The following is an 11388-nucleotide window of genomic DNA, read 5'->3' on the forward strand; positions in this document are numbered from 1 at the left end:
ATGACAGTTTTCAGAAAAGTTGTTCCAAAGTACTTCTCATGACTGTCTATCTGCACCATGTACCGCCACAATGAATCCATAGTCATTCCAGTCTACACTCGGTAGGTTAAAGCAGTCTCCAACTAGCAATGCATGATTTTGGTATTTACGCGCTAATGATCATAGACATTCTTTGAATGAGTCTAAAACTGTCAGATCACAATCGGGTGGCCGGTGAAATCATCAAACAATCAACTTGGTTTCACATAGACCTGTTATAGGGCACCAGATAACTTCACTGTTACGCTCAACTTCGACCTCAATAGAGACAATATTTTTATCAACCACTCCACTCCTAGTGTCTCTAATTCGTCTTTCCGATATACGTTCCATGCCTCGCCAAATATCTCAGAGCTTTCCACTCGGGTTTCAGCCAGCTCTCGGCCCCTAGAATAATTTGAGCAGGAGAACATTCTTGGAGGGCAGTAAATTCCCTTGCTGCATATTAACTGGTGAGTATTCATCAGAGTGCTTCAAACGACCTCCTGGGCTAAAAAGCCTTCATGTGCACTCGACAAGTACTCTGCCACCCGAATAAATACTTCCTTTGTGTAGCGCACCCCTGACCTATCAAGGAAAGTTCAAAAATGGTTCAAATGGCTCTGAGCACTATGGGACTCAACTGCTGAGGTCATTAGTCCCCTAGAACTTAGAACTAGTTAAACCTAACTAACCTAAGGACATCACAAACATCCATGCCCGAGGCAGGATTCGAACCTGCGACCGTAGCGGTCTTGCGGTTCCAGACTGCAGCGCCTTTAACCGCACGGCCACTTCGGCCGGCATCAAGGAAAGTCCTACAGATCCCAAACTGATAACGCAGAGCCAGAAATCTACACCCAAGACCGTGAAAGAGTCGACGAATCCTTTGTCTGAGACCCTCCACTCGGCTCCAAACCGGAGAATTCCGATCAACCGTGGGTACAATGCTGCAAATTCCGAGCTTTGCTTACACCTCACGTGTGAGGCCAGCAGTCTTCACCACTTCCGCTTCACACCTCTATGAACTGAGGATGGCCTCAGAACCCAAGCAACAGGCGTTGTTGGTGCTGACGTAAGCCAAAACTTGCAGACGACAGCACTCTATAGACTCGATAGCCGGAGGCAAGGCCGTCTCCACTTCTCAGATGAGGACCCGGCCAGGCATAGAGAGTTCACATTGGCTTTCTTTCCAGCCCTGGACGCTCTGTGCCTAAGAGGCTCCATAACGCGCCTAACATTGGAGCTCCCAATAACTAGTAAACCCCTCTCCCCGTGTGCCTGCTCATATCCTGCTGAGGGAGCGGCCAACTGTCCACTCACAAGGTGAATGGGCGAGGCCAGACGGGCAGTATCCACATTGGCCCTCTACCTCGAGTGATGCCAACGAGTTACCACCCGCCTCTCGCCCTGCTGCGAGGGCTGGTGCACCACTTACGGTACACTAGGAGGAGCCTCACAAGGAAACCTCCCCATCGCACCCCCCTCAGATTTAGTTATAAATTGACACAGTGGATAGGCCTTGAAAAACTGAACACAGATCAATCGAGAAAACAGGAAGAAGTTGTGTGGAACTATGAAAAAATAAGCAAAATATACAAACTGAGTAGTCCATGTGTAAGATAGGCAACATAAAGGAGAACGGTAGCTGATGAGCGCCGTGGTCTCGTGGTTAGAGTGAGCAACTGCGAAACGAAAAGTCCTTGGTTCGAGGAGGCCTCGAGTGAACATTTTACTTTCTTTATTTTCGCAAAGTTACAATCTGTCCGTCCATTCATTGACGTCTCTGTTCACTGTAATAAGTTTAGTGTCTGTGTTTTGCGACCGCACCGCAAAACCGTGCGATTAGTAGACGAAAGGACGTGCCTCTCCAATAGGAACCGAAAACATTTGATCGCAAGGTCATAGGTCAACCGATTCCTCCACAGGAAAACACGTCTGATATATTCTATAGGACACTGGTGTCGGCATGTGCGTCACATGACAGGAATATGTTGTCGACCCACCTAACTTGTACACTTGGCGAATGGGCAAAAAGATTCTTCTACCTTGCCCGATTTAGGTTTTCTTGTGGACGTGATAATCACTCCAAAAAAAGTGAGGAAAACATAAGAGTTTGTCACATAAACTGCATCAAATGAATGCAACAGTTTCAGAGTCGCACAGTTTTCCCTGTGCTCTGTCAAAACATGTTTTTTACGTTTTCAAATATTTCCGTGCGTAGACCGTCAAATTCTGTATATGTCCAAGCAAATCTGAACAAGTCCTGGAATTTTGGAGAGCGAAGTTGATTATGTGTGAGTGGTTGAACTTTGATAATTATCTGAAAATAAAAAATTAAAATTTTCACCCGAGGGAAGATTTGAACCAAGGACCTGTCGTTCCACAGCTGCTCACGCTAACCACAGGACCACAGCGCTCATACGCTAACACTCTCCTCGATGTTGCCTACCTTGGGCATGGACTACTCAGTTTGTATATTTTGCTTATTTTTTTCATAGTTCCACACACCTTCTTCGCCCGCATCTCGTGGTCGTGCGGTAGCGTTCTCGCTTCCCACGCCCGGGTTCCCGGGTTCGACTCCCGGCGGGGTCAGGGATTTTCTCTGCCTCGTGATGGCTGGGTGTTGTGTGCTGTCCTTAGGTTAGTTAGGTTTAAGTAGTTCTACGTTCTAGGGGACTGATGACCATAGCTGTTAAGTCCCATAGTGCGCAGAGCCATTTTTGAACAACTTCTTCCTGTCTTCTCGATTGATCTGTGTTCAGTTTTTCAAGGCCTATCCCTGTGCCAACTTATAACTAAATCTGAGGGGGGTGCGATGGGGAGGTTCCCTTGTCAGTAGCAGAGTCCATGGCCGAAACAAGGGACACCTGAAGTGTCCAATGCTACGCACCACATTCTCCACCACCACTACATCCCGAGGCAGCAGACTCAAGGTGACTGACCATAGCCAAAAACGCATTCAGCATCTCGCGAACTGTGGGCAGCTCCTCTTGGTCTGCACACAGCATGCACACATCCTACCCATCCATGCTTGACGTGAAGGGAAACAGAACGGGGCAAAGAAAATCGTCGATGTACCGCTGTGCTGTAAGGGTGGTAAGGTGGTCACGGATGATAACCAAAGGGGTCCTGGTATGAACTAAAATGGCAGCCCAAACCATCATTTCTGTTATCAAATCGTACGTCGGGCGATAGCCAAGTTGGTATCCCAATGCTGACAAATGCGTCTCCGGGTACGTCTTTGCTGGTCATCAGGGCTCAGTTCGAAGCGAGACTTATCACAGAAGACAATTATACTCCAGTCAATGAGATTCCAGGCCAAAGACGAGCCTGCAGACAACCCGGGTAGCAGTGGGATACCAATCCGATTGTAGAACGCCATACTCTCCGACAACCAAGAGCGATGATTTGAGGTGCCATTTCATTTCGGTCAAACCCTACCGTGGCCAGCGAGGTCGCTGGATCTCTCCACGACTGAGAATGTTTCGAGCATTGTGGACAGTGCCTTCCAACAAGCTCGGGATTTTCAGGATCTAAAGCACCAACTGGACAGAACCTGGTAAGATATCCCTCAAGGGACATCCAACAACTCAGTCAACTAGTTTCAAGCCGAAAAACTGCTTGCGTAAGGGCAAGACATGAACTAACGTGTTATTGATTTTCTCAACCTGTGAAGCTCTTGCTCTTAAATAAATCATCCAGTTTCTCTGATATTGTAATGATTTATTTGTCTGTACATGTACATCACATCTACCTGATTTCCGTCCCATTTGGATTATTCCATCGTGGAACGTCTTTTTTTCTTAGAAAGTATCTTATCTCCATGCAACTATGAAAGTTGTGGATGAGATAAGACGTGATGAGCGGTTGACTTGCCTTATCTGCTCTGATTTATTCATTGCTCTGCAGACCGTCAAGTATACCTATCCCGCAGATGTAACATTTCAGAATATCGAGGACGCCTTTCTCCGGTTGCATATTCAGGGCAGGGAGGTGTAATTCTGCTAAGTGCCAAGACATGTGGGGAACGGTGTGAATGAGTTAGCCGATGCCCCAGTAATGGAGGCATCAAACTACCTTACGTTATCCACTGTCCTATCTCTCTGCGTGTCATGGTGTCAGTGTTGAGGAGTTCCCTACTGCGTCTTTGAGGGGCAACAGTGGCTTGGCATGATGAGCAGCACATAGAAAACAATGAAGTCGACGCACCTTTTGGTCACCAGCCTGCTTAATACGTCTTCGAATAGGGCAAATGAACGTGACACATAATTTCCTTCTCAGACACGAAGACATGCCGCTTTGTGTTGTTTGTGGCACGTAAATGACAAGTTCGCCACATTTTAAATAAGTGTAGCTTACATCACGAGAAGAGGGCAGAAGACTTTATCAATAGGCCTCACTCAATGTTAAGCGACACTGAAAAAAGATGTGGCACGTGTTTTAAGATAGATTGTGTGTGTCTGACCTATCTAAGATTTTAGCCAGGGGAGTTTAGTGTATGTAGAGGATAGCTGACTCATCCTAAAGGAAATGGAAATTTGTGGTAAGGACTACGGGACCAAAGTGCTGAAGTCATCGGACCATAGGCTTACACACTACTTAATGTAGCTTAAACTAACTTACGCTAAGGACAACCCACACTCCCATGTCCGAGGGAGGATTCGAATCTCAGACGGGGGGAGCCGCGTGAACCGTGACAAGGCGCCAAAGACCACGCGGCTACCCCGCGCGTCCTGACTCATCCTGTTTTTATGTAAGTGACCCATCGACGACCGTATCCGAACTTGTTGTATCGTGTCTTTTCTTATCGGGTAATCGCGTATTAATAGTAACCGTTTGTTTTAAGAGACAGAGTGTATTAACAATTCTCAGTCTTGTATTGTTCTACAGTAGAATAATTTTATTGAAAATGCATAAACTTTTTGGAAAGTCTTACCAGGAAAACTCAGAACAGAATAGGTTAGCAATTGGCTGATGTGCCAGTGGGTGTGTCAAGACGCGCCGCTATTGCAAGAGACCTCGGAGCATGCTAGACAGAAACGCAAGTGTTGGTGTGCTACGTAGCAAGGCACTGTGACGTAACGCTACAGAACTTCACCGACCGAGCACCACTACAAAAACAGACATAGACGAAAGAGACCGAACTCGGTGACGTAGAATAATCGCTGCCCGGCGCGGCACTGATGGGTCTGATAAATGACGGCAAATGTGCACAGACTCGTTCCTTGAAGGGCCGAGATTTTCAGAGCTCAAGAACGCAGTCTGTCGTGCTGTCATTCTGTCCGTGTCGATAGAAGCAGAGAGAGTGACAGTCTTCCGAGCTTCAGTGAAACCACGACAAACTGATCGATGATGCCTAACCTGCTACCTGCTTGCTGACCTGATACGTATCACAGCCATGGTCTGCCATTGGATGTGTCAGCTACTGTGGGAGCACGGACACAAACAAGGAAGGAGAGAAGTTACTATGGCCGGTGGCAGGAATCCAAAATGATCTTTACATTAAACTTGAAGATTAATGAACACTTTATTCCGAGCGGTTCTCGGCGCTTCAGTCCGGAACCGCGCTGCTGTTACGGTCGGATGTTCGAATCCTGCCTCAAGCATGGATGTGTGTGTGTGCTGTCCTTAGGTTAGTTAGGTTTAAGAAGTCTAGGGGACTGATGACCTCAGATGTTAAGTCCCGTAGTGCTCAGAACCATTTGAACCATTTTTTGAAAACTTTATTTCTAAAAAGAAAATAAACATAACTTCTTTTTATGAAGTGGTTGCCTGTGCCTCCTACTTGCAGTTAGTTTCCCCACTGTTACTACTCGCAGAACGCAGGCTAAGTATCGTCTTCCTAACACTCATTACTGATGCTCTCGAAGCTTGCAACCAAACTGCATCGACCGGTGATGGGCGGCTTGTTAAATCAGCGTTGACAGGGAGTGCTGAACAGTCTGTTCCCGAAGGTGTGGCGCTATCATCTCTATCCGTTGGCGTGCAGGTCAGCGTCTGCTTGAAGCTGTTTCGCGCCGCTGCGCTGGTCGGTGTACAGTCGATGCTGAAGGCCTTACTGACAATTATCACAATCTGACCAAATCAAGAGAGGAGTGGGCCTCAGACAGTGCTCCAGGAATCGACCTGGGAAAGTCGCTCAACTTTGTAAACGATGAGACAGGCAGTCAAGAGTTGTATTCACTTAACCGGATGGCAACTCAAACTTGTGACAGTTTAAATGCAGGCCAAAACTCTTCAAACATCTACCTAACGTCTGATAACCAACACAATGATGGAATAACCCAGGCAAGGCGGAATCGGCGGACAACACTGCGGTGTTTAGAACATCCAGAAGTAGTCCAAAAGAAACAAATATCCGAACCACAATCAAGGAGGATGTACAACTACACCCCTTACCGGACAGCAGTGGCAAGGCGAGGAAAGGTACACTGCCGCGAAAATACGCTAACCTCCAGGGCACGTAAGTGGAGCGTTAGCAGCCACTAGGCAGAAAAATACCACTGGTTGAACTTCATCAATAAACACAAGGAATCCAGTGAATAATAATAAAAGGTGGAGGACGGCTAATTAATTTCGCCAAGTCCAAACACTCCACTTCTTGCCCTTCGTCGCAGTGACCCTGCGAGCAGCAACGCGCGAACAAATGGCGTGATTTCAAAATAATGGAGGTTTCACAACTGGGTTAATGTTCACTCAACTCAAACGTCCTGGGTCCGGTGGAGAACGAGGTTGTCAGCTAGTAACTACAGTCCCTCGATCTGGCGGTGACTGCGTGCCGCCAGTGGTCATGCCATGTCCTCATGCTGCCGGACCTCACTGCTGCTCCATCCCAATCGAACTACTCGACACACTCCGACCCGCAAGACACTTGACGCCCTTCCAAAGATAGTACTAGAGTACTAAACATCGATAACCGCTGCTGCTGCCACCCGTGGACAGACAACGCTAGCAAAGGTAGTGGCACCAGTAAACACGAGAAGAAAACGAGACGCCACTATCCCTATTACACGATGCCAACTTATCAACAGCACCAACGCGAGCCGCAATATGGCTCATGCTGCCACTTTGGTTGATCCATTGTGGATGACCAGCGTCTAGAATTAACGACAACCAACATCTTGGATCACAGTTTGCAGTCTCCACCTCACTTCGTGATGGGCTGTCTACTAGGGATAGTGGTTATCACTGAAATAGCCGGTTTTCAGTCATAATAGATACTTTTTTCAACGCTTGTTTAACCTGAGTGTTAAAACCGCTCAGGACAACTGGTTTGTAAAACAACCGATTTTCGGTTTTTGTATTGCTCTTATTTCCAGTGTTAAACGAGAAATCTAACAAAGACTGAAAAATTTTTTCTCCCTCAGCTCCAAGATACATAGAATGAACTAAATAGACAAATATACAAAACTTGGTCCATCCATGGTTCACCGCATTTCTCAGAAAATGGTAAGTGGTTGAATATTACAAAAATATCACTGGTATTCTCTTATCGATTGTAAATTTTTGGAACTCTGCTGAAATATCATGTTGTAACCGACTATTTGAGCATAAGGGGGCATAAGGAATAGTCAGTGCTAAAGAGTGAAAATTAAAGTTGAAAAACTCTATTTTTCGTGTTAATTGGACTCTTTTCAAGGGCAACGAGCAGATAAGGGCATATTACGTAAACACAGGCAACAGATCAGCTACATTCAGTTTTTATTGTAAAGTATGAATGAACTGTTAATTTATACGTTTTCTCATTCGATGTTGCAAGTCTGTTGTGGGTCCTTCCGCTCTTAATCATTTAACAGAAATGGCACATGTACCTCATTTGTACAGCACTTCGTAAAATATTTCCAAACTAGGAATGGTGCCGTTCTGTAACACAAATAATATCCGATGATGACAGCGTGAAACTACCATATGGACCACATGCGGCAGGTTTCGCGCACTGCATGTAGGCTGCATGGTTACCATCCAGTAGACCACGCCACATTGTAACGGGTACCTTACTGTTGCAGCAACGCTGTACCAGTTCTTATGCCAGGTGTTTGTTGCTCGTTTTTGTTGGCTTTGTTGTTGAAGCAGCACTGATCGCTTCTCCCACTCTCTATAATAATAGAGTATTTCAGTGCTACGGAAATTTTACGAATAAATATTACTTTTTAAAAAAAAAGGTTTACTTAGAAACAAGTATTTTGGCACTCCTGTCACGGCTAATTGATATTTCAGTTTTTTACCCAGTTATTAGTAAAAATTTGAAAAAGTTGCTTTATAGGCAAGACCATGCAAATACCGAAAAATGCTAGGCATTCAGAACTAAAATACCGGCGTCGATTTAAACCAGTCGCGTTTTCCCAAGTGTACTGTGTTGTGACTTGGCAAGACAGCCAAGCCACTAGGAGATAGCCGAAAGGCACGCGTTTATGCTCACGCAGGCTGGCGTGAGGTCTGGAACAGTTAAAGGAGTTGAGTCTAGTAAAAAAAAGTACGGAGCTTCTGGAATACTTAACTTTAATCCATAATTGGTGAACATCGGTCTGAGGGTACATGCATCACAAGATACTCGTAAATAGCAAATGATAATGGCGCCTTGCTAGGTCGTAGCAAATGACGTAGCTGAAGGCTATGCTAACTATCGTCTCGGCAAATGAGAGCGTAATTTGTCAATGAACCATCCCTGGCAAAGTCTGCTGTACAACTGGGGCGAGTGCTAGGACGTCTCTCTAGACCTGCCGTGTGGCGGCGCTCGGTCTGCAATCACTGATAGTGGCGACACGCGGGTCCGACGTATATTACCGGACCGCGGCCGATTTAAAGGCTACCACCTAGCAAGTGTGGTGTCTGGCGGTGACACCACATACTGTCTAGGAGAGCACTGAGGTGGTAGCCGCTCTGAGTCATCACAGAGAGTTTTGGTAGGTAGCACTTTCCTCGCCTCGCCACCGTCACCAGCACAGCATGTGGCCGTGGGGATAACATGTGGTAAGGTCTTTACGACTGGCTGATGCGGCGGCAGCAGTTTTTCGCATCACGCCTGGCCGCCCACTGCAGCTCTGAAGACATTTATAACTCTGCATTCTTTGCGCGATAAGTAAATGTTATTACAGACACCGCTGCGTCACTGACATCTCCGTGCGTCAACTGGACCATTCACCTTCATTCTACGCTCAACTTCCTGTTCACTACGCGACCCCAGCAGAATAGTTCTCTTGAAAGTGACTGTGTGTGTTAAAGTGAAATGTGATTGTCTCTATCTTTACGCACGGATACTTTTTATGTCTTTTGGCTGGTTGGTTGATTTGGAGGAGAGGACCAAACGGCGAAGTCATCGGTCCCATCGGATTTGGGAAGGACGGAAAAATAAGCCGGCCGTGCCCTTTCAAGGCAACCATCCCGGCAGTTGCCTGTAGCGATTTAGCGAAATCACGGGAAACCTGTATCAGGATGGCGGGACGCAGGTTTGAAGTGTCGTCCTCCGAGTGTCAGTCCAGTGTGTTAACCGCTAAGCCACCTCCCTCGGTTTTATGTCTTTTAACAACATTCCTTTCACATATAGGGTGTTCGGAAATCCCCGTTGCAAACTTGTAGGACTTGTAGTTGGGAGCGAGTATATATTTCAAATGGGAACCCATGGTCGGAAATGTACCGTTTCCATTTTAAGACGATTTCAGTTCAGATGTTTAGCTGGTACAATTCTGCTTCAGGAACTGAATTGGGTGTGGCGCGGTACAATGATTAGGTAACTTCTTGAAATGAAACATAACGAAGCATCCATTTATTACTTATGGACATTTCTTTCTATTAACTCTCAAACATCACGCATTTACATTATTCGAGAGCAAAACAGAACCCACCATACTGTACGTACAGAGCAAAACTGATGCATTACAACAGTGGCTGATGTGGCGACCACCGAAGTTGTTACAGACGTTATACCTACAAGCGTGTTATGTATATACCCTCCATCCCACCTGGCGTGTCTTTGTAGTGCTGCGGCCAGAACTAGTGCCAGAGGATCTTCCTCTGTCTCTACAGGAGGCTCGTAAATTAAACTTTGCATATCACCCGACAAGAAGTTGTTCATAGGAGATACATCTGCCGATCGCTGCGGCCACGCGGCTGGACCACCATATCGTCTCTTTAAATGTTTCCGAACCCCACGTGACAAATGAGGTGTTGCGCCATCACGCTGAAACCACATTTCCTGACGGACTCTCAGTGGCACAGCTTCCAATAACGGGTCCATTACGTTTTGTAGGAAGGTCAAGTATGCAGGTACAGTTAGATTGAATGGAAGGAGGTATGGCTCAATCACGTGACCGTCCAGAATACCTGCCCCCACGTTAATGCCAAACCCATACTGAACAAGTGTTTTCGTCTGCCTAGACATGGCTGTTTCGTGAATTCGGAACACAGTCCCTAGTGAACTTACATATCGTCTCTTTGTGTCTGCAGAGCTGTACTGTAGGAGCATGGAGAGATTGTTGTTTGGTGGTCGGTATCCTCTTTCTATAACACAAACTGCACACGTAGATTAACTGGGTTGTTTATTCATAAGAATGGAAAGTTTACTTAACTCAAGATATTCGTTGTGGTACAAGCTCTTCTGGCAACGGCCTTGCCGCAGTGGATACACCGGTTCCCTTGAGATCACCGAAGTTAAGCGCTGTCGGGCGTGGTCGACACTTCGGTGGGTGACCATCCGGGCCGCCATGCGCTGTTGTCATTTTTCGGGGTGCACTCAGCCTCGTGATGCCAACTATGGAGCTACTCGACCGAATAGTAGCGGCTTCGGTCAAGAATACCATCTTACGACCGGGAGAGCGGTGTGCTGGCCCCATGCCGCTCCTACCCGCATCCTCCACCGAGGATGACACGGCTGTCGAATGGTCCCGGTAGGCCACTCGTGGCCTGAAGACGGAGTGAGTACAAGCTCTTCTGCATAGTCCACGTTAGGCTCATTGCTGGTGAAGTACAAAGTCTGTTGTGTTCACTTTATGGTTGCTATGTGCTGCCTGTCGCTGAGTTCAGCGGCGGAGCTAGCTGCTACTGCGATTCGTGCTGTACTGCGACTGATGACACTGGAACTTACTCGGTGCGACAGACTGACTTCCGGTCGGCACCGGCGATCCTAAACACTGGCGGCCAGGAGGACGTTGGCGGCGCGTTTCCAGCGAGTCTGTTTTTGGCCTTTGTCGATCATCTCGCAATCTCTTTGCCACATGTTGTGTTGGTGTCAGACTACGCCAGCACATCCCTCCCCCCCCCCCCTCCCACCCCCCAGAATGCGCAACCGTTATTGTGTAGTGAGGCTACGAACGATAACGGGGAGGTAGGCAGGACGCTGGACGTGGAGATGGGCCAGGATCTGTAGCTGTG

General features: G+C 47.1%; 1 pseudogene; it reads left to right on the forward strand.

Annotated features, from left to right (window-relative positions):
- Positions 1–10617: 10617 nt before the first annotated feature.
- On the forward strand, positions 10618–10735 carry LOC124799771 (annotated as a pseudogene).
- Positions 10736–11388: the final 653 nt, after the last annotated feature.

The sequence above is a fragment of the Schistocerca piceifrons genome, chromosome 5 (assembly GCF_021461385.2).
Source record: "Schistocerca piceifrons isolate TAMUIC-IGC-003096 chromosome 5, iqSchPice1.1, whole genome shotgun sequence".
In the NCBI taxonomy this organism is placed as follows: Eukaryota; Metazoa; Arthropoda; class Insecta; order Orthoptera; family Acrididae; genus Schistocerca; species Schistocerca piceifrons.